The 25,144-nt window shown below is 38.0% G+C and overlaps 1 pseudogene; it reads right to left on the reverse strand.

Moving 5' to 3' along the window:
* Nucleotides 1–2,756: 2,756 nt before the first annotated feature.
* Nucleotides 2,757–23,957, reverse strand: LOC150059899 (tubulin beta chain pseudogene; annotated as a pseudogene).
* Nucleotides 23,958–25,144: the final 1,187 nt, after the last annotated feature.

Here is a 25,144-nt window from a genome sequence, read left to right on the forward strand (position 1 = left end):
GATTCCCCAAGAGGGGAAAAAAAAGAAACACAGAAAAAAATGACAGAATTGAACAATATTCAGGACTAGAAGAAAAACATGCATATGTCATGTACATTTCGATTATGGCCAGTATATGAACATACTAAGAAGTAATTATTGAAATAAAAATTTATATTATAATGCATGCATGATGATAACAGATTTGCAATGTTTCAAAATGTCTTTAGAAAAGTCATTACTTTATATTCACCTGGTACTGAATGGTCTTATTAGATTCTGAAATAATATATGAACTTGTTACTTTTAACTAACACTAGGATTCTCCTAACAGAGAATCGTCATAGTTCAAAAGATATTGTTCGTATGTCCATATAAGATGAGACTAAGCGAAATGAACTCCAGGATAGGGAAACAAGAGGTTTATCTTTGTGTTTGTTGTTCTTAATGTACTATGTGAAGTTATTTCTTTTTTCTTCTTTTCCCCTTAAGGTTTATCTCAAATTATTACTGTAACTGATATTGGTACTTGGTATATTGTTTATATGTTTATTTGTGTATTTGAACATGGGAAGGTGAGAGAAAAACAAGATGAGTGGGAGGAGGTACAGGGAGGGAAAGTGGGAGAAAACCCGGGAAGTAATGTACACACTACCTGATGAATCTGACTATAACTCCTCTGTACATCACTCCAACAATAAAATTAAATTTAAAAAATTGTTACTCTACACATATTTTATAGTTTCTATAATCCCTTTAGTTTGAAATCTCTAAATTTCTATGACCCTTCTGAGCTTTGAGACACTTGATGATCCATGAAACATGATGATGACAGTGATGGTGGTGGTGGTGGTGATGATGATGACGATGATTATGTTGATGATACTTTTGCTGTGTTAACTCTGTTACTTGGTGTTAGAGGGAATGACTATTTGTTTAAAATCATGTAGCACAGAGTATGACATAGAGTAAGTGCTCCGTAAATGTTTGTAGGATACAAGATTGGGAGCGTGAAACACATACATATCTAATGGTCCGATGGATTTGAGAACTTCTGGAAGACAGAGGAGACCTGTTACACTTTCATTGCCTTGTTCCTAGTATTGAGTAACCAGTTAGGACAGGCTGTACGTGAAAGTGACCATCCACACTTGATAGTGACAGTAAGTACCACAGAAGGAGAAGGACAGAGAAGTCAAGAAGGAACAGAAATAACAGAAAGGAGAAGACAATGCCAGTTTCCCCCAGCATTACTGAAAACTTGCTCCTTGGTTTCATTCAAAGGACAATGGAAAGCATACATGTTAGTAAGGATGTCAAGAAATAGAAGAGCATAGATTAGTATAATAATTGTGGCCAGTCTCACACATAGCAAATTATTTAACACATAGATATTCAAGGTGTTTTTTTTTGAAAGTTACTAGTTAGTGGGTTTAGACTGTTATTTTGTATTCTGAAAAAATTGGGAAACTAGAGTCTCTTGAAAATGCAGAGAATTTTGAAGAAGTAAGAAATAGAGTTAATAGGCTGTAAACTCCTGAATGGGACACATTTGGCAACGAATGGGTTCTGTCATGAAACCTGAAAGAGCTCTGTGCCATTATTAATCTGCTACCCAGGCAACACTTTTGGCCTTCATGAATGGCTTCTAATTGGCTGAGGCTGGCCCACATATCCAAGGAGCCATTCACCAAACATGTTTGCCTAAGGCTTCAAATCTCTTTTACACCTGTGATACAGAAATATGGTCCTGCTGACGTGCCGTCATGCTTTCTCTAACCTGCAGTGTGACTCACATGAATAATTATCTTGTGAAGAATTTTTTTCCTATACTCTTTGTTTGTTTTGTGATGGTCCTGGGGCTTGAACTCCTGATCTGGGCACCGTTCCTAAGCCTTTCCTTCCTTCCTTCCTTCCTTCCTTCCTTCCTTCCTTCCTTCCTTCCTTCCTTCCTTCCTTCCTTCCTTCCTTCCTTCTTTCCTTCCTTCCTTCCTTCCTTCTTTCTTTTTCAGCTGTTTATTGGCAAAGTCTCAGACTTTCCTGCCTTGGTTCTCCTTGAACCATGATCCTCTGGTTTCAGCCTTGTGAGTAGCTAGGATTACAGGTGTGAGCCACCAGCACCCAGCAGTACTGAGATTTTGAAACAGAGCATCATGTTACTTGAGACACATCTGTAGCCCTTTTTGCTTTGAGTTGCTTTCTAACTATGGTCTAATACTTCTTTTTTACTTTGGACAGAGTTCAACCCTTGGTCCTTTTTCCTGTATTTCTCAAAATGTGGGATTACAGATATTTACCCCTGTGTCTGGCTTGTCTATTGAAATGAAGTCTCATTAGCCTCTTGACTAGACTGCTTCAAGCTATGAATCGCCTAAGCTGTGAATCGTCTCCCAAGGAGCTAGGATTATAGCTATGCGCTACTATGCCCAGCCCTCCATGAGGATTAGAAATAACCAACATTACAAATAATGAAATATATGAATTAAAATGATTTGATAATAAAAATATCTATTTTCAAGATATACACAATTTATTTTTCAAGTCTTAACAACACAGAAAAATACCCCCAAGAAAAATACTACTTGCTTTTCACCTTTAAAAAATAAACCAAACCAAAACAAAGAAACAGGATCATACTTGTGTGTGTGTTTAGTAATGTCACAGAGGATAGGGAAGGTTTTTTTTTTTTTAATCTACTTGTTATGAGACAAGGACCCGTGACTTCCCCAGTTTCCTATTGCAGGATGCTTGCACTGGTTAGCACATTTGTAAAGTCTTCATGGTGGTGAGATGGGTGAGAATGGAACAATGTAGAGAAGCAGTGGGCTGAAAGAGGCTGCCATCTTCTTCCTCAGCATGTTCTGCAGGCCCTCAAGGCCTCTGCTTTCCTTTCCGACTCTCTCAATGATCTCTTCAGTAATTATAATGATTTTTATAATGTTTGCTTTGGGCATAGCTTTAACTAAAATGTCAAAGGTATAAAAATAAGAACTCTGTACGTAAATGGATAACATATTTGCAATAATATCTAAAGGTGTTTTAATGTGTAAAGGGAACATGACCTCATATTAGAACCTTTCCCAGTCTACATCTACAATTAAAATTCAGTGGGCCTGGGTGCCTTTTCCACAAACATAGCCATCTCTGGCTACGAGGGTTTCTTATATCACAGTGATAAAGCTATGTTTTCAATCTAGAACTTCAGTCTTGCTGGAAGACATCATGGATTCTGGGACAAAGATGGTGGTGCCTCCAAAAGAAGGCATGGCAAGTTAGAAATAGACCTTGTGAGAGCTTGGAATGAGAAACATATGGGAGAAAGTCAAAGGAGCAAAAGAAGATAGATGGAAGGAAGAAAGATTAGGTGACTGTTGGTAAGAGACAAAATATCTAAGTCAAAGTTGTGTCATTTGACCATCGGATGTTACAAAAGCTCTTCTGTACTAATAATCACATGTTACCTTAGCTAGAAAAGAGCAAAGAGCCGGGGATTTTTTTCTGGAATATGGAACAATGTAATTAGTCTAGAAGCAAAGCAAATATTAGATATATGAAGATTTCATTCACCTTAATTATTGGTACAACTTACCTTTTCATTCAGTGCCTGTCTGACATTAGTTACAATCTGCAAGAGAACCTGGTGGCAGGATCTATATTCCTGGAATTCCACAAAATTGTAGGACTTAAGTAGGGCTTAATTTCATAACCACAGAATGTCTCACATTATTGCTGAAAAATCTAGAAAAAATGTCTTTGAATCTTTTTTTATAAATGGTTTAGTGCTCAAGGAGGGAGGAAGACAAATAGTCATGGAAGCGTGATGAGGAAGGATGAGGAATTGAGAGGAACAGGAGGATAGAGTGGGGTAGTAGAGAGAAAAGAACCAGACTAATTATTTGGAATCAGAAGGCAACAGAGAAGATGACATATCAAAACCTGTGTCCTAACCGGCCTTGATGACAAGACTGTAAAGGTACAGAGCAGCTTGTGCCTGGCAATTCACTGCAGTCTTGTCTGTTATTTTTCTTGTTCCTAAAATGTCACATCACTTACCCTGTTTTTAAAGTCTTTGCCAATTGACAGATAATTGGCAGAGAAAAGAGTAGAAATTTTCTTAGCACATCCTGCTTAGGATTCCTAAGCTTCTATATTTCCCTGACTAGGAGAAAAGTCCCTGAGTTGGTAAATGCTTAGTTGGTATAAAACAATTTTCCTTTCTATTGAAAGCTGAAGTAGTCGTCATCGCTAACAATATTCAAAACCCAAATTAGTATAAAATTGAAGACACTCTCCCCATCTGAGTGTGACTTTTGGGGTGTCACGACCAATGGAGCATACGAAATGTGTATTTCTTAATCCTAGCTATGCAGAAGGCTAAGGTTTAAGGATTGCAGTGGAAAGCCAGTCTGCGAAGGAAAGTCTGTGGGATTCTTATCTCCAATTAACCACTCAGAAAAAGCTTTAAGTGGCACTGTGGCTCAAGTGGCAGCATGATAGCTTTGAGCAGAAGCTCAGGGATGGTGCTTAGGCACTGAGTTCAAGCACCAGGATCTGCAAAAAATAAAAATAAAAAAATAGAAGTGTGTTTCTAAGGAAGCCAAATTCTCATTGCTTTGGGGATTTTATTATAGATTCAATACTATGACAATTTTTTTTTCTTTAAAGTTATCTAGGTGCTGAGAATGTGCTCAGTACTTAATGAGTTTATAGTCTAAGGAGGAATGCAGCGAAACAAAAGAGCTGTTCACACTGTCTAGTGTTAAAGTCTATGGTAAACATAAGCACAGGCTATAGTATAAGAAGAGGACAGATAGCTTATCTAGTTAGGTAATAAACTATTTGAGAGACATAAAAGCCTTTGAAAAAATTCATGTCTTCATTGAGGTTCAAGAAACATTGGAAAGCAAACTCACATGACTGAAGAGATGGCAGGTTATTGTAAAGCAATGGTAGTGAGGGCAGGGCCGGGGTGAGGGGGTACTGTAGGCATGTTCCAGGCAGATGGAACAGTAAGTACAAAGGTATGGAGATGAGAACTTTCCATGGAAGCAAAATCTTGACGACAATTTGATGTTTGTTGGTACTTCCCAAATCAATTCATACCAGTCCCTTGTATAAGAATAAATGAGAGGGGTTGGTGATATGGCTCAGTTAGTAGAGTGCTATCCAATAAGCAAAAGCATCATCAGTTACTGGGCCTAAAAAATAAAGAAAAGAAATAACCAACACTTATAAAAGAAAAAAGAATAATTGAGATAATTATTTGAAATAGGATAGGGAAGGGGGGAACAAGATGAAGGGAGGGGGTTAGGGGAGGGAAATGGGGACAAAAACATGAGAAAGGGGTATCAATATTTATGAAGAAACGCATTTTCTAGCTGGGGAATATAATGTAATCCTTCTATTAATTACAATCCAAAAAAGAAAAAAAGAAAAAGAATAATTGAGATAAATGTAACAGAGAGGGATGGTTAACTAGCTGTTTTTATCAGAATATATCGTAGTATATTTCTGAAAATCTTGCTGCAGAACTATGTGAGACTTGGATTTCTGGTGACTGAACATGAAGTTGGTGAATACTGAAACCTATCTCTTTCCCGCTGATGTGGGTGAAGCATTTAGAACATTAGGTGTATTGCCTGCCTCCATAGTGTTGGCAGGAAAAGGTAACTGATGAGTGCAGACAATTTCCAAAGTAGCCTAGACTATTTTTTTGTCAGTCCTGGACTTGAGCTCAGGGCCTGAGCACTGTCCTTGGACTTTCTCAAGGCTAGAGCTCTACCACCTGAGCCTCAGCACCACTTTCGGCTTTTTTCTATGTATGTGGTACCAAGGAATTGAACCCAGGTCTTCGTGCATGCTAGGCAAGCACTTTACCAAACTCCTGGCCCAACATTGGACTATTTTTAATGGATTCACAAGAATTGTCCTTTCAAGAAAAAAGAACGAAAACCAGGAGAGATAGTTGATGTGAGATTTGAGAATGAGGGTTTAAAAATTAGGTTTGTTTAACTTGTTAGTAGCAAAACTTTAAAGGTTTCTGAAGTTTCCTTTTTTAAAAATGTAGAAGCTCTTCTTCCTGAAGATGTATTTATTAAGGATATGCATTTATACATTGAAGATACTTATTTGGATACTTTAGATAGGTTTAATATTCATTAAGTATGCATTATGCAAATAGGTTAATTCTTCTGTTTATGGCTATACAGAAAAAAAGAAGTCAGAATTTTGAAAATCAGTTAAGCATATTGACCTAGAAACATTCTTGACATTTTAAACTTTCAGTTCTTGCATAGAACAGGAGCATAGGTAAGATGAAAGAAAATGTTTAGCAGGAAGAATCTGAGAAATACACAGACATTGCATCTGGTCTGTGACTTTCATACTTCACACTGGTGTTTTTTGTGGTACATAACTTCTATTAGAATAATTCAAGTTTTGAACTAGCATCTTGCCACTGGAAGTCCAAGAATGCAGATTTGTCATAGTTTCGTCTCTGGATAGTCCAGTCTCCTAGGCATTGAAAAATAGCAAGGTAGAGGAATGAGGTTTTTATGAAGATTAGGCACTTGGCCTGTTGGTGGGCTTTTCACATGCTATCAGCACATACCAGGGCAGTCAGCATGAGAAATTTCTTCTTCACATGTAAAGAGCATGTTTATGCTTGCATGTCAGTGTATGTTCACTTACTCATACCTGCACTATGTTTATCAAACATTCAGGGGGCATATTTCCTACTGGGTCAAGCTAAAGAAGCTTGTTTTGGGGGAACAGGGGTTTGCATTTTTTTTTGCATACGGTTTTCATTCTCCTTTTAATTGAGGTAATTAACATTACTCTAATTGAGGCTATGGAAACTCAGTAGTCTAACAAGTTAGGGCATTTACTGAATTATGTCATTCTTGGTAGCATTTTTCTTCCTTCTTCCCTCCCTCCCTCCCTTCCTTCCTTCCCTCCCTCCCTCCTTTACTTAGGGCTCAAATTTAGCACCAGGTCATGGACGCTAAGCTTTGTTGCACAAGGCTAGCCCTCTACCACTTGAGCCACATTCCAATTACAGCTTTTTTGGATGCTTAACTGGAGATGATCTCTCAGCCTTCCCTGTCCATGCTGGCTTCAAACTCCAATCCTCAGATCTCACCCTTCTGAGTGGATTATATGTGTGAGCCACCAGCACATAGCTTGGTCTTGGAACATCGTATTTGAGAAGAAGGAATAGAGATCCAGAGCAACTTACTGCTCTGCTTTTGTTCTCTTTTTCTTGTCCTTCTGGGCTTCTGCTGCCTATGCAGTCACATGCTTCTAAAATTGGAGGATTATTCCTCCTATAAAATGATACCCTGATTTTGACAGAGGTATGGGTGACATTTTATTTCTCTTCATTTTAAATTCTGTACATATCCAGTAGAACAAAACTAGCATGGGGGAGGGAAGGAAAAGAAACATTTTTGAAAAAGCATAATAAACACACTCAAGTCCAACTAAACTTTTTGAAGCCAAGAGTCAGATCCCTTTTCAGTTGTGTTAAAGGGAAAAATATGTCCTCTGTTTTACCTATCATTTAGAGGCCTTTATAGGTTAAATACATATACAAATATAGAATTTTGTCAGTATACAAGTACACATTTATACAAATCATGCACTTACTCAGCATACATAGTATAGCTAGTTTAAACTGAGCTGTCCATAAATATAAAATATGTAAGGTTTTGAACACACGATATAGACAAGTAAAACATCACAGAAGTACCACTTAATTTACCTTCCATGTTGAAATATTTTGGATCTATACTAGCACAACAATGTTCATTGCAGCATTATTCACCATAGCAAAGATATGGAACCAACCTAGATGTCCCTCAGTTGATGAGTGGATCAACAAGTTGTGGTATTTGTACACAATGGAATTCTATGCTGCTGTCAGAAAAAACGACATTGACCCATTTGTTAGGAAATGGAAAGACTTAGAAAAAAATCATATTAAGTGAAGTAAGCCAGACTCAAAGGAACTTAGGCTCAATAGTTTCCCTCATTTGTCATAATCAGTAGAAAACTTGGGCTCTACTAGCAGAGATCTACAATAGAGCAAAACCTTGATACATAAAGCCATATAGTATGAAGCTAATTGAAAGGACCTCCAGGATATTGAAACAAAAGCCATATAACGAATGATTGTTGTCCTTAATGTGCTATCTCTCATCTCCTTTGCTGTCCCTTGGGTATCTCATATTGTTACAGTACCTCACTTTGTTATCTGATATATTGAATTTATTTGTATTTGGTTATTTGAAATTTGATAGGGAAGGGGGGAAAACCAAGATGGGGGGGGCAGTGAGGGGGAGGGTAAAGGGTACCAAGACATGTGAAAGGGTATCAATGTATGTGAATTAATGCATCTTCTATATGGCAAATATCATGTAACCCTTTTATTAATTACAATAAAAAAGAAATATTTTGGATCTATTGGAGTCAATAAAATATATTTTGAAACTAAATTAAACCTCAAAAGTAATCTCACATGTTTCTTTTAGAAAACAAAGTAGATATGACTTTCAGGCTAGTTCTATTGAACAGTAACGATCTGAACTATAGAACATAAAGATTTTTCTAGTATCCATATAACTAAGAACATTCTTCTGTTAGGGTCTAGATAAAATAGATTTTTTTTTTGGCTTGAACTCTGGTCTTGAGCACTGTCCCTGAGCTCTTCATCTCAAGGCTAACACCCTACCCCTTGGGCCACAGCGCCACTTCTGGTTTTCTGGTGGTTAATTGGAGGTAAGAATCTCACAGACTTTATTGCCTGGCTTTGAACCGCAATCCTCAGATCTTGGCCTCATGAGTAGCTAGTATTACAGGCATGATCCACTGTTCCCAGCTAAAACAGATTTTTTTGTGGGTATGTTTGTCCATTTTGGGGCTTGACTGAGGTCCTGGACACTGTCCCTATCCTTTTTTGATTGAGGCTAGTTCTCTGCCACTTGATGCACAGCTACAGTTCCAGCTTTTTCAGTGACTAATTGGAGATAAGAGTCTCAGACTTTCCTACCTTGGCTGGCTTCAATCCATAATCATCAGATCTCCACCTCCTGAGTAGCCAGGATTATAGGCATGAGCCACTGACATTCAACTTATAAAGTAGTTTTTCACTCTGCTCATGTTCCTGTTTTTCACATACCTCAGAATAAGTTTTTCTTAGACATTTATCTTCATATTAGAATAAAATTTTAGGTGGTTGTATCTTTCTTCAACTAGTTCCTATGAACGTAACTTATTTTTCTTTTCTCCTCACTAGACTGTTGGATGGCACTGAAGAGGGTACACTGTTGGAATTTTATCAAATTGTCACACATAATCTGACCCCACTCCTTCTCAAAGTTTATTTCCTACACAATCATCTCCATTTGGGACATAGATAAACTGAAGATGAAGTGAGTTATTCAAAGCCAAAGGGTTGGTGGGACTGCAGAATGTAAATGCCGAGTTCCCCACCCTAAGTATCTCTGTGCTCAACATCCTCCAGGCAGAGGATGCATTAACAGTTAACCTTATGAACATTGCATAAAGATCAGTTACTTACAGTTGGCTTGCATACATATTGTATATCATATGAATGATGTATTGGGTGGCATGTAGACCAAATGAGGAAAAACTGACTTCTAAAAACTATCCGAATAAGGATGCAAAGTAGAAAAGGACTCAGGGTTCAAAGACAATAAAGTATGAAAAAATTCATGTATAATTTCAAACAACAATGATTTTATAAACAATGATATTAATTAAGAAGCTTCAAAGTAAAAAATACAGCTATGTTTATTAGCTTTCTTTTGAAGTCCCCTTTCCTAATTCTCCTTAATTTTTTGAAATTACTGACTTAGTCTCATCTTTCTTCAGACCATTGGTCAGGCTTTTATCCAAATGTGTGCTTGCTCTATATTCTCATATGCAAAGGATCTAATGGTATGAATTTGCATGGTATGAATATTTTGTAAACCTTTGGTGAGACTCTGGAATCTATTCTAGGCTTTGAGTCCTGTGTTGAGAAGACAACCATGAATATGGCTTGAAGCTTGAATTAGAAAGAGAAATAGGACTGTGACAAGCTCTGTGGTAAGTAGAGGCCAGGATGAGGGTGAGGAGGCTTAGTTGTCAGAATTCTAAGATGGCTTCCTTGAATCTCACTTTCTGATATATACACACTGTGTCAAAGCAGCTCAAATGTAATGTGGGTAGAATCAGTGAATAAGATGGAGTAGCATGCCTATTATTTACGAGCTAAGCAAACGGCAGATTTTCTATGGAATTTGATCTAAAAAGAAAAGCTTATGGAGACTGGGCCCTTTGAGAAGTCGTAGGTGGTATGAAAGGGCTCAGGGAAGAAGCTATAAAGCAAACAGCTGAGATCAGTCCCCAGAACTATTAGCAGTTCCTCATTGCCTGCTGACCAGACAGGAAGGACCAGGGTTCTATAAACGCAAGAAAAAAACCTCTGCTAAATTAAGGAAGAGGATCTCATCATAACTGAGATTCCAGATGAAAACAAACTCAGATGAAGTCTCACATTTAGCCTTATAAAACCATGAATAGTAGGGGTTCTGGCATTCAGGACTGTGACTTATAAAATAAACATTGTCTTAAACTGTTAAGTTCATGTTCATTTGTTATGCAGCACTATAAACCAATACATGACCTTAAGTGTGGAAAAGCAGGCTGAATTTTGGGAAGATTTTGCAAAAATAAAGAACAGCTGAGCTGTGCTGTACAAGTATTAGAGAAAAAGGAAGGAGCTGCAAAGTAAGAATTAGGAAAAAAATGTCCCAGTGTTGACAACACAATGGGATTACCTAGGAGAGTTAAGCACAATGGATACTTTGGTCTTCCTCTTTTTTTTTCTTTTTTTTTATTGTAATTAGTAAAAGGGTTACATGATATTTGCCAGATAGAAGGTGCATTAATTCACATACATTGATACCCTTTCACATTTTGGTCTACCTCTTGAAAATCTATCATGATTTGTCTGGGCATTGAGAATTTTAAATCTCCCCAGGTGATTTTTTTTTTAGCAGAGTTAAAAGTGGGAGCCGTGTTTTAGAAAGAGTGGGAAAGAGTAGAATTTCAAGTAGCTCAGAATGGATAGGTCAAAAGTTGGGGCAAAACTGAAATATAGTTAAAAAGAAAAAATATAATATACGTTTATTATTTATTGTTTTTATTTAAAAATCACACTTCAATTTCAGTTACTGACAAATCTTCTGAATATATACCTAGTGAGTAAGTAATGAGTTGTCAATGTACTGGAGGAGGGAAGAGCAGTTCTCCCAATTAAATTTCAAATCCATTTTACAGTATTGAGCATAGTAGGTGGTTTATAATTGTTTCCTGAATGAGTAAAAATTATAGTGGGTAAAGAAGAAAATAAAAGCTGTAGAAATGCTGGACATAGACTGAAAACGAGATACCTATCTGCCTTGAAATTTGGGGTACTTTACTGATCATCATTTATTTTTTTTTCAAGACACAACTTCACTACAGATGCCACATATTCTCATTGCTTACCTCACTGCTATAATCTACAATGGAATATAATTCTTCATTATATTACTGTGTGTGATGTAGCTAATAGTACATGCCAAAGTATATGAGTGTAGATGCACACACACACACACACACACACACACACACACACACACGCACACAGTAGATCTTGTATGATGCCCAGCTCAAAAGACAGTGCTATGGTAAAATAGGTAGATGAACTCAAGATTTATAAGTGAAACTTGATTAAAAAAGATGTGATCAAGTTCTGTTGAGACCACTTTGCATGAATAGAGTAAGGTGAATGAGCTATCATTCTCATTCACTTATTGAATGCTTACTCTCTGCCAGCTTCAAAGAAATATGCTCTATAAACATTGTGATATAGCACTTCATTTTGTCTTCATCAAACCCATTGAGGCATACACTAATACCTTCCCTTTACACATCAAGTTAAAAAACAACTCAGATAACTTCTAAGGAATAGAGCTGAGATTTGAAATGCCATTGGTCAGACTCCAAAACCAAGTGAGAATGCTTGACCTTGAAGAGTCAAGGATGATGTCAAAACTGGGAAATTCTTCCAATATTAGCAAACACATCTGATCTTTGCTTTTGATACTGCTAAGAATTATATTTCTGGAAATGAAACTAACTGAACTACTTATTTACATTTTATACAACGATGGAAAACTTTCAGCATTACCGAGTTATATACATATTTTTACCTTCTGAAACAGGATTAAACATATGAGTTAGAGTCAAGACGTGAACCTTCTGAAAGTAAGGTGCTTTCTTTGTTTCTTGTTGGTTGTGGGGCTTGAATTCTGGTCCCCGTGTTGCTCTGAGCTTTGCAGCTCAAGGCTAGCACCCTCCCACTTGAGCCACGGTGCCACTCTAGTTTTCTGGTGGTTTTTGGAGATAAGAGTCATGGACGTTAGTACCTGGGCTGGCTTTGAACCAAGATCCTCAGATCTCAGCTTCTTGGGTAGCTAGGATTATAGGCTTGAGCCACCAGCACCTGGCTTATAATATTAAATTTTGACATTTCATTGTACAAATTGAAAAAAAATAGCTTGTGGTTTATGTCTGTAATCCAAGCTACATAAGAGGTGGATCTCTAAAGATCCACAAGATTCTCTCTGGTTAAAAAGCCCCAAGTAGAGCGGTGGCTCAATGGCTCAAGTCATGGAGTACCTACTTTAAGTGAAAAGACTGCAGGACAGATTTAGGGCCTTGTGTTCAAACACCAGTACCCTCACCAAATAAATGAATAAATAAATAAATAAATAAATAAATAAATAAATAAAAACAATCTAAACATGTTTTTGCTTTTCTATTTGATCATCTCTTCTTAATGTAAATTTCCCAGTAGGCAAGTACTCTACATTTTTTATATGGCAAACATTTAACTCTTTCAGAATATTACATACCTGATTATGTAGAAACAATAGATTCATTGTTAAAAATTAGGATCTTTTTATGTGTTTGTATTATTCAGGATGTAGCGGTAATAATTGCTGTGTTTCTTACAGCTACAATCATATAATCTTTAATTCATGTTTTCAGTTTCTTTAGCCTAAAATTTTTAGCTTGGTTTTTGCTACAAACTTTCTTTGTTTAATTCGCCATGAGCTACAAAGATTTGTCCTAAAATGTCACATGTGAACTGCATACAGGTGACTGGCAGAATATGATATTAATAGGTTATTGACTTGTTAGGTCTTTAAGAGCCAAAGGGAACATCCCATGAAGCCTGTGCATGCCACTAGAGGTTTGTTTCATTGATTGGTCTGTTTAACCCATCATCTCCAGGCATTTAAACAATGATATACGCTTGACAAACCTAATATTTCATTTTCTATCTGGGGACTGTAGCCCAGAAATTAAAGGGAAGAAAGACAAATGGACAGATATACGAGCAGAAAATGATGATAGATGTGAGATGAAAGGATGAGAAAAACACAACACAGACAAAAATTTGGATCTGTAAGTTGTGGAATCAGTAAATGTACAATGTAACAAAGAAATGAAATTCTTAGGAAATGTGTGGGAGGTAGCCTTTCTGCTATGAGCAAAATGGAGGTTTGGTTAGAGAACAGCTAGCAAGATAATTAAGATACTAAATATGCGGTGTTTATTGTTTTGGAAGAGTGAGGAGGAAGACAGAGAGGGAAGCAGGAAAGAAAAAGAGAGTTTTGAATACTTTTGTTAAGAGCAGATCTAGGCATTTTATTTTACCTAGTGTTTGCCTTTAAAATTTTGAAGGAGATGTAGTAACAAAGAGGAACAACTCTTCTTCCTCTTCCTCCTCTTCCTTTTCCTTTTCCTTCTCTTTTCCCTCCTCCTTTCCCTCTTCTTTATCTTCTTAAGTTTAGGTTTTTTTTATGTTACTCAGGAGAAAGTGAGACACTGCATAATAATCTACTCTTGGTTCCCTAAATCTTCTTTTACTGAGGTGACAGAGAACAGAGTAAATAGAAATGAATATATACAATAAATTATATCCTCAAAACTACTGGGATTTGTTTGGATTAAAATTTGATTCTTAATGCAGTGTGTGTGGAAACAGAGCAGTAACCTTCTACCTTGTCTCCAGAACATAGGCTGAGTGAGGAAGCAAGACCCTTTCAAATTATTGTATCTTCTAGGAAAAGAAGGCTAATGAGGAAGAGAGCAATCTGAGGATCAAGTGAACCATATTTCCACTTACATTTTGGTATCCGGAAGTTTCAATCATAAGTGAATTTTAAGGTTTTTATGTCCTGTAAAAAAGCTAGATTTGAGGCTGGGAGTGTGGCCTAGTGATAGAGTGCTTACCTAGCATGCACAAAGCCCTGGGTTTGATCTCTTGGTACCACATGCACACAAAAAAGCCAGGAGGTAGTGCTGTGGCTCAAGGATACAGTGCTAACCTTGAGAAAAACCCACGAACAGTGCCCAGGCCCTGAGTTCAAGCCCCAGGATTGGCAAAAAAGCTGGATTTATCTATTTCTGTTCAGACTAACAGTTACAAAATATCTCTAAATGCTAAAAGTTTACCTAGGAATCTTTTTAAGAACTCTAGGAATGTCATTTGATCAAACATTGTTCACTACTTGTTTCTCTGTGTTAGATATAACATTGAGGGTTAGGATGTAGACAAGTAGAGATAGTAAAGAAAAATATCAGCAAAATATCTAAAGTAAAGAATAAAAATGAACTCACTCGAGTGATGTTGGGTGTGTAGACTTTTCAAGCTATCTAAGATTGGAGTCAGGAAAACTCAAGATGTTATAGGAAATGGAAGCATTTGTGCCGAATGTTGGGAAGAGAAAACAGGCCCAGCTGGAGAGATTTATGAGAAGTCAGAGTTTGGATCTCATGTGGCACTGGCATGGAGGTCTAGAATATTGCTCCAGTTATCTCTAGATGTCAGTTCCAGAAAAACCATTTGACACACCGCTTTTCTTTTCATTTGTAGATATAAATACAAAAACTTGTGCTCAAAAATATTAGTCACTAAATTATGTTAATGTAAAGAAATAAAATATGGTAGAATGGTTGAGTTGAGCTCATAACTATTCATTTTTAAAGTAGAGGAAACCCACACAAAGCACAAAGGTTTGAGGTCCCACATCATTGTTAACCTCTTCCTTTCAGGTCCCATTTTGCCTTAGTTCTTTTTTGCATTAATTATTAATGTACATTTTGGATTCCCTCCTAATTCAGTTCCTGATGTGGATTACATGAGTGTGTGCATTCCCTTTTTTTTTTTCCAGTTCTGGGCTTGAGCTCAGGACCTGAGCACTGTCTGTGGACTTTCTCAAGGCTTGAGCTTTACCACTTGAGCCACAGCACCACTCTGGCTTTTTTCTATGTATAAGGTACCGAGGAATTGAACCCATGTCTTCGTGTATGCTAGGCAAGCACTCTACCACTAGGCCAAACTCCCAGTCCCGAGTGTGTGCATTCTTAAAGTCATGAAAGAGGATAGGAATTTTCTGTTAAGACAAAATCATAGAGACAACCACTTCAATGTTTGAAGATTTTAGAATAGAACACATCTAATTTATGTAGGAAAATTCTCAAGAATATTTATCAACTCAATGAAAAAGGCAGAGGTATTTGACTTTATTTACTTGCAGGAAATAAGTTGGGATTTATAAACAGTTCAACAGTTTATTCACTCACTCATTCAAAATATATACTTTTCCATTCATTAGGATGAAATCACTGTACCATGTACAGACTATCAGAACATTCAAAGAGAAATTCAAGTAAAAAATATGTGCTGATGTTGAAACTAAAATGATAATAATAACAAACAAAATTATGCCTCTATATGGATGCCTAAGTAGAAAGGTAAAATGATAAAGTTATCTCCCAAAGATTTAAGGTGGAGAAATTAGTTACTTTATTAGAATTCTACCAGAGAGATACACATTTTGTTTCAGTAGTATTTCAGGCTTTAACTGCGTATCAAGTCAGTTCTCATTATGTATCAGTAGTGTCAAATAATGATAATAATATTAGGATACAAACTTTGACATCTGGAACTAAGTAGTAAAATTCATTGGTACTGAAGATAGAAATGAGGAGGTATTAAGCCATAAGTTTCACCTGGCATATTTCATTAGAATCTGAATAAAATTCTTCATTGGAATTTGCAACACTGCTTGTAGTTCATCTTATTACTTTTACAGGGGAAAAACAGCCATGTAATTAGAGTGTATTTGTAGTATTACACGCTTATTTGTAGCCTGAAGATTAGATATCATTTGGATGTTAGCGTTTAATGGGAAGTATAATTACTAGGAAGTTTGTTCTCTGCATCTAAGGGTTTACATTTCAATGCTGCTACAACTATACAATTATTTTCAGTTTGTTTTTATATCATAATTACTTAATAGTTATGTTTACATACTGTGTAAAACAATTATCTTTAAGTCAACTCAAAATGTGTTTCCTATATAAATATATGGTAAATAATTTATAGTATGGTATGTTCTGTTTCAATTCAAATTTCCAGTGCATGTTAGTTATTTCTGGGTCTTTTGGAAACATGCACAGATGTGTCTTCAAGGTTGTTTCAGCTACTGTAATAATAACAATCATCTGTCATAGGTATGTAACATTTATTTTCAAAGTGCCTTCACAAAAATTAACTGCACATTAACCTAAGAGGTTAGCAGCATATTTGTCACCCTGCAAATCATAAATAGTAGCTTTCACCTATACATTGTAAGAATTAAACAGTAATGAGATCCTGAACTGGAAATACTTTCTGAATATTCATTCATTCATGCATTCATTAATTCATGCACATTGCCTTGTCAAATGAATGCAGTAGACCTGGCTCATGCAGGACCAGAGTGACCAAAGGCTGAGTGACAGCAGAGTGACAGGTGAGTGGACAGAAGAGCTCAAAGCCGTCCAGTGATCCCTGGCTCAGAGAGAAAGCCGAAGAGTCAGAAGGCTCTGGGTTTGGAGGCACTGGGTGGACCTGTCTAGAGTCAATGAAAGGAAACATAAGCTTTACTAGCCCAGCCATCAGTTTTCTCTAAGCCTTGATGAACTGGTAAATGTTTAACAATCAGCTCTCCAGGGGCTCAAAGCTCAAATTTGTAGCAGTTACTGATTTTCATGGTGTGAATGATCCCACCAGGATTGATTTCAAGCTACTCTCATGATGACCCCAGTGATGGAGTTGGGTAGGGATAGTCACATACCACAAAGTATTTCCATCACAGAAATAAAAGATATAAATTGCTCTATGAGCATCAATCATAATAAAATGTAAAATTACTAGAAGGTGATATGTTTTGAGAACTGATTATATTTCTTCTACATAATTTTCAGCCACATCATTTTACTTTGAATGACCTTGTTTATCAAGTTAGTGCTTGTTTGGTTATGTTTGCAAAATGCTTAAAAGTTAAAAATTGATTTTCTCTAGCTGGTACTACTTAATTAGTGGAGTGAACCTTTTCTTTTTTATATCCACTTTCTAGAATGCAGGAAAATCTCGTTGTTTTCCCCCATGTCTCTAGTTCTGTAGAGCTACCATAACAAAGTACCACGGCAGAGTTGGTTTAGTCAGCAGAACTTCACTGCCTCACAGTTCTGGAGGCTAAAAGTGTAAAGTCAAGGGTTGGTTCTTTTGAGGGCTGAGTGGCAGAGTCTGTTCCATGCTTCTCTCCTGGCTGTTGATGCTGGGTGAACCTTGGCTTATACATTCATTACCTGGATCTCTGCTTTCATGTTCACAAGCAATCTTCCTGCACACATGTTTATCACTGCGTTCAAATCTGCTCTCTGTGTATGTATTTTTTGTATTTGTGGGGCTTGAACTCAAGACTGGGTGCTCTTCTTGAGCATTTTTGCCTAAGGCTAGCCCTCTACCATTTAAGCAACAGAATCACTTCTGACTTTCTTGATAGTTGGCTGGAGATCAGAGTTTCATAGGCTTCTTTCTGTTCAAGATAAGACCCTCAGATCTCAGCCTCTTGAGTAGCTAGGTTTGCAAGAGCGAGCCACCAGCACCTAGCTGATCTATCTATCTATCTATCTATCTATCTATCTATCTATCTATCTATCTACCATCTAACTATCTATCTATCTAAATCATATTTGGAGGCATTAGGGGTTGGATTTCAGTGTGTAAATTTTGGTGGACAAAATTTCACTCTTAAGATGCTCTGACCTTGAGATTTCCCTTTCTCATCATGTCCTTCACAAAAGAGAATAATAGTACTATTGATTCCTCAGGCCCAGGGGCCTTGACCTAGTCATCCAAGAGAATTCTTACTCATCCTTCGAAACATCCCTCAGACACAGCCACTTGTTTGAATCTTGTCTGACTTCTTCTGTCCTCTACCCTCTTAACCATGATGACATACCCTCCTCTTCTTTGACAGTTGCATACCATTCACTATGGAGAGTGCATGTATCTTTAGCACATAGAAACTGGAAGTTATATTCTCACCCATCCTTTCCCTGAGTGTACAGAACAGTCATGAACATTCATGTTATCTTTTATACTTTCCTGATGGTGTGGTCAATCCAGGGAAGAAGTGGCATACCCAGGAAGCCTTAGATGGAAGTCTGCATATCTGTCATGTGGATTAGTGTCTGTGGTTTGCTATTATGTGAATATTTTACCCCTAGAAGTCAAGTTATCCACTGGAACACATGGCTACTGCTCAATGTATATCAAGTGAATGAGGTCCCATGTTTTCAGTGGCATTATCAAATAAATACTTAGTGATATATGGGTCTGTTGTGTGTTGGGCTTAAAGTCACTAATGAGTTTTCCATCTGTCAGAGTCTTTGTACATTCATTTTATATATAATTTTCAGAGTGGTAAAACTGTTATTTGCAGGGGGAATATAGAAACACAGGTGTACTCCTTCCTGCAAGCTGTAGCCCAATCTCATTATTTTATAGATAATGTATTATAGATATATTTTCAAAGAGTCAAAAATGTTTACTTAATTTTTGAACATAGGTAACTTTAATTCTTTTTTATAAAGGTAATTTTACAGAAATCTCAGGTTTTTAAATGTTACTTAAGGGGGGATGATGCAACTAGAAACACTACCATTGACAAAATAATGTGAAAGACTTAAAAAGTTCCAAGTTTTTATAGAAAAAAGTGAGATGGGTCGGGAGTTTAGCCTAGTGGTGGAGTGCTTGCCTAGAATGCACGAAGACCTGGGTTCTATTCCTCGGTACCACATACATAGAAAAAAGCCAGAAATGATGCTGAGGCTCAAGTGGTAGAGCTCTAGCCTTGAGAAAGTCCAAGGACAGTGCTCAGGCCCTGAGCTCAAGCCCAGGACTGGCAAAAAAAATAAATCAAAAAGAAAAATAGAAAAAAATGAGAAAGTTAAATAGGATAAGGCTTAGATAATAGTTAATGGCAATTTTCCAAATAAGAACATATTATTGAAATCCATATTAGAACCTGTTCTTTTATGGAAGTGCTGCACATGGAAATCATTATGAAAGTGATAGGTAGTATGACTTTCATCTATACATTTTAAATATTATTTCCTTGAAGATATGGAGACCAATTGGATGAAACAGCTGGCTTGGATTCTGAGATCTGTCTACAATTAGGTTTGCAACCTTCAGAGTTTTTCAGTGTTTCTGCAACTGTAAGTTAGGTAGGGATTGGTTATATGGATTAAGATAATACATGTTGAAGTCCTAGGAATTTCTAGCATATAGCAGCTGTATGGACTGTAGATCTTTTAACAGGATTATATTTACTTTAGGATAAACTACATGTCATTGTCCACATGTCTTAGAATCTTTGTCATTTTCAAATAAGCTATCTATCCAAGAAGCACTAAAGAAAACTCTTTTAAAATTTGAGAAACAGAAAGTTAAATTATCAAGGTGAATATAAAATCTAAGCCACACCCTTTAAAAAGAAGTTTTACCAAATGTCTATGCAGAACAAATGGAAAGAGAAGCAAAACTTATTTGAGCTATACTGTGTAGGCTGTATGGCAACATTTAAAACAAACAGCAGTAATTTTATTCCATCTCCCTTTTAAAGCAATAATAAAAATTCTTTACATTTGTATACTTCTTTATAGTTGATGAAGAGCTTTCACATACATTATCTCCTTTCAAAGAGACTGGAAGGCGCCTTTCTTGCCTTGATTGATGTTCATGAAGAAACCACTTTCCCCTGGGCAGTGGTTATCAAGAGTCAATGAGAAGAAAGGCCAGTCTCTTTGGAAATGTTTTGCTGCCAGGTAACCACATTAACTCCGCTGCTGTTGAAGAGCATTAACTATGCTATAGGCAGCATCCATATCAACTAATGAATATTTGAATTCTTGTTTCTCGTGGAACTGTGTTTAGGATTCATTCTTGTCTGCCTAGTTAGTGCCTTCCCTCAGCATCTATAGCCTCAGTAAAGTTCTGTTAGATGGCTCCAGAAATTTCAGACAAAACCTACACGAAGCAGGTTTAAGTCTTAAATATCTATTTTTGTTTTATTTTATTTTATTTTTTAGTGTGCATTGGCATTGGGGTTTGAGCAATTTTAAAACAACACCCAGGGCCTGGGTGTTGTCCCTGAGTCTTTAGGCTCAGAGGTAGTAGTCTATTTCAGTCACAGCTCCACTTCTTGCTTTTAGGTGATTAATTGCAAATAAGAGTCTCATGGGCTTTCCTGCTCAGGCTGGATTAAACTATGCGCCCCAGATCTCAGCCTCCTGAGCAGTTAGGATTCCAGGAATGAGCCCTGAGTGTTCACCTTTAAAACTTTATTAAAAAAGTGTAAATACATAAGCAAGTTAAGTGCTGTAGGGAGCACTAAATAATTTGTTCTGAGGGCAGAAATTGATAGCATTTGTTCATATCATGGGAGTCATGTTTCCTCTCTGTGAGAAGGACTTTTTTCCCATATATTATTATTATAATTGTAATTAATAGAAGGGTTACATTATATTCACCAGATAGAAGGTGCATTACTTCACAAACATTGATACCCTTTCTCATGTCTTAGTCTCCATTTCCCTCCCCCCACCTCCACCCCTCATCTTGTTTTCTCCCCTTCCCTATCCAATTTCAAATAACCCAAACCACATACATACAATATATCAGAAATACTATAACAATATGAGATAACCAAGAGACAGCAAAAGAGATGAGAGATAACATAGTACGTAAAGGACAGCAATCACTCATTATATGGCTTTTTTTTCTATATCCTGGAGGTCCTTTCATTTAGTGTCACACTATATGGCCTTATGTATCTAGGTTTAGTCCTATTGTAAATCTCTGATAGGAGAGCTCAAGGTTTCTAAAGATTATGATAAATGAGGGAAAACGTTGAGTCTGGCTTACTTCACTTAATATGATTTTTTGTAAGTCTTTCCATTTCATTACAAATGGGGTGGTGTTGTTCTTTCTGACAGCAGCATAGAATTCCATTGTGTATAAATACCACATCTTGTTGATCCACTCATCAACGGGCATCTGGGTTGGTTCCATATTTTGCTATGGTAAATTGTGCTGCAATGAACATCATTGTGCTAGTGGATTTACTATGTTCTTGTTTCTGGATGATTGGCTAAATGCCAAGTAGTGGAATTGCTGGGTCATAGGGGAGTTCTATGTTTAGTCTTTTGAGGAACTGCCATACTGCTTTCCATAGTGGTTGAATGAGTTTGCACTCCCACCAACAGTGTAGTTGTGATCCCTCCTGGCCACATCCCCTCCACCATCTGTTATTAGATTTCTTGATTATGGCCATGCTAACTGGAGTGAGGTGGAATCTTAGCGTTGTTTTGATTTGCATTTCTTTTATGGCCAGAAAAGTCGAGCATTTCTTCATGTGTCTATGGGCCATTTTTGTTTCTTCTTCAGTGAAGACTCTCTTTAAGTCTTTGGCCCATCTTTTAATGGGATGGTTGTTTCTTTCCTTTGGAGATTAGTTTTGGAGTGATTCAATTTTTTGAGCTGTTGATATATTTTAGATATGAGGCCTTTGTCTGTTGTGGTTAGTGAAGATCTTCTCCCACTCTGTAGGCTTTCTAGTTAATTTGCTAGCTATGTCCTTTGCCATACAGAAGCTCTACAGTTTAATGCAGTTCCAATTATCCATACTTTCTCTGATTTGTTGTGTTTTTTGGCCCTTTTAAGAAAGTTTCGACCCGTGCCAAGGAGGTCTAGTTTATCTCCTATTCCTACTTGTAAAGTTTTCAGTGTGTCAGCTTTTACCTCGAGGTCTTTGATCCATTTGGAGTTAATTCTAGTGCAGGGTGACAAAGAAGGATCCAACTTTAGTTTTCTGCATGCTCTTAACCAGTTCTGCCAGCACAACTTCTTGAAGAGGCAGTCTTTCTTCCATTCTATTTTTTTGGCTCCCTTATCAAAGATTAGGTGGCCATAGGTCTGTGGGTTAATATCTGGGTCCTCAGTTCTATTCCATTGGTCTTCAGGCCTGTTCTTGTACCAGTACCAAGCTGTTCTGTAATAGAGTCTAAAGTTTGGTATTGAAATTCCTCCGGTGCTGTTCTTTCTGCTAAGAAGTGTTTTTGTTATACGGGGTCTTTTATTGTTCCATATGAAATTTTGGATTGCCTCTTCTATCTCTTTGAAGAATGACATTGGGGAGCCGGGAGTTTGGCCTAGTGGTTAAAGTGCTTGCCTAGCATGCATGGAGACCCGGGTTCGATTCCTCCGTACCACATACATAGAAAAAAAGCCAGAAGTGGCGCTGAGGCTCAAGTGGTAGAGTTCTAGCCTTGAGAAAGTCCAAGGACAGTGCTCAGGCCCTGAGCTCAAGCCCAGGACTGGCAAAAAAAAAAAAAAAGAATGACATTGCTCCTGGATGGCTCTGCTGTTGCCAATGAAGGTGACTGCCATTTTGAGGTGATGAAATGGGATGTCACAGACAGCTGTCTTGACATTATTGGGGATCCATTCCACGAAGTTGCTGCTATTCTTGTTCTGCACATAGAGCATCTGCTCATCTACCTCCTTCATGGACATGCAGCCAAGGAAGACGGCAGCCACGATGAGGTACCGGCTATGGTGCGGGTCACAGGCAGCCATCAGGTTCTTGGCATCCAAGACCTGCTGGGTGAGTTCAGGCACAGTGAGGGCCCGATACTGCTGGCTTCCACGGCTGGTGAGAGGGGCAAAGCCAGGCATGAAGAAGTGGAGACGTGGGAAGGGCACCATGTTGACTGCCAGCTTGCGGAGGTCAGCATTGAGGTGGCCGGGGAGGCAGAGGCAGGTGGTGACAACGCTCATGGTGGCAGAGATGAGGTGGTTGAGGTCCCCGTAGGTTGTTGTGGTCAGCTGAAGGGTGCGGAAGCAGATGTCATAAAGGGCCTCGTTATCGATGCAGTAGGTCTCAGAAGTATTCTCTACCAACTGATGGGCAGAGAGGGTGGCATTCTAGGGCTCACTTTGGGTGAGGGTACTACACTGAAGGTGTTCATGATGCGGTCAGGATAGTCTTCACGGATCTTGCTGATGATCAGGGGGCCCATTCCAGAGCCTGTGCCGCCACCCCGGGAGTGGGTCAGCTGGAATCCTTGCAGGCAGTCACAGCTCTCCGCCTCCTTTCGCACCACGTCAAAGACTGAGTTAACCAGCTCAGCCCCCTCTGTGTAATGGCCCTTGGCCCAGTTGTTGCCTGCTCCAGATTGACCAAAAACAAAGTTGTCTGGTCTGAAGATCTGGCTAAAGGGTCCTGAGCGCACAGAGTCCATGGTGCCAGGTTCTAGATCCACCAAGATAGTGCGAGGAACATATTTGCCACCCGTTGCTTCACTGTAGTACACAGAGATGAGATCCAACTGCAGGTGACCGTCCCTGTGGTAGGTACCAGTGGGGTCGATGCCGTGTTTATCGCCGATAACCTCCTAGAACTTAGCACCGATCTGGTTGCCACACTGACGGATTGGATGTGCACAATTTCCCTCATGGTTAAAAATTAATTTTTCTTTTTGCTCGCCTTAAGTTATATGCGGGGTAAGAGAATGTTAAAGGTTTTTTATTTGTTTCTTTCCTGTGCAGTTCCTGATCTGAAAGGATGGAAGGTGCCTCAGATGCTGGAGTAGGAGGTTCCCACGAGATGGCAGGAAGATTCTGAGAGGCAGAAGATACAGGATGGTGGAACCAGGGGTGCACCCATGCCAAAGTTTTGAATCAGCTCAAGGAGCTTGAGAGTGGAGTCTATAGGGTTCTTTAAATACAGAATCATGTCATCTGCAAAGAGGGAAAGTTTCACTTCTTCTTTCTGTATTTGGATCCCCTTTATACTTGCTTCTTGCCTTATTGCTCTGGCTAGGAATTCTAATAGTGTGTTAAAGAGGAGTGGCGACAGTGGGCATCCTTGTCTTATTCCTGATTTCAGAGGGAATGGCTTTAGCCATTAAGTATAATGCTAGCTGTGGGTTTGTCATACACAGCCTTTATTATACTGAGGACTGTTCCATGGATTCCTAGTTTCTCCAGAGCTTTTAGCATAAAGGGGTGTTGGATCTTGTCAAATGCCTTTTCTGCATCTGTTGAGACAATCATGTGATTCTTGTCCTTGCTTCTGTTGATGTGTTGAATTATATTAATTGATTTGCGTATGTTGAACCAGCTTTGCATCCCTGCAATAAATCCTGTTTGATCATAGTGTATAATTTTTTGATGAATTGCTGAAGGCGATTGGCCAGTAATTTGTTTAGAAGTTTTGTATCAATATTCATCAAAGAAATGGGTCTATAGTTTTCTTTCTTTGATGAATCTCTGTCTGGTTTTGGGATGAGGGATATGTAGAATGAGTTTGGCAAAGAGCCTTAGTTTTCAATTTCATTGAAGAGCTTGAGGAGTATTGGTGTGAGCTCTGCTTTAAAGACCTTATAGAATTCAGCTGTGAATCCATCTGGCCCTGGGCTTTTCTTGGATGGAAGGTCTCTTATTGCCAGTTCTATTTCAGCACTTGAAATAGGTCTGTTTAGTTGGATTAGGTCTTCTTGGTTTAGTGTGGGTATGTTAATTTTGGCTAGAAATTCTTTCATTTCTTCTACATTCTCAAATTTGTTGGCATAAAGGTTTGAAAAGTATTCCCTTATGATGCTCTGGATCTTGGTAATTTCTGTCATGATATTACCATTCTCA

Source organism: Megascapheus bottae, chromosome 8 (genome assembly GCF_031878675.1).
Source record: "Megascapheus bottae isolate mThoBot1 chromosome 8, mThoBot2.hap1, whole genome shotgun sequence".
Taxonomy (NCBI): Eukaryota; Metazoa; Chordata; class Mammalia; order Rodentia; family Geomyidae; genus Megascapheus; species Megascapheus bottae.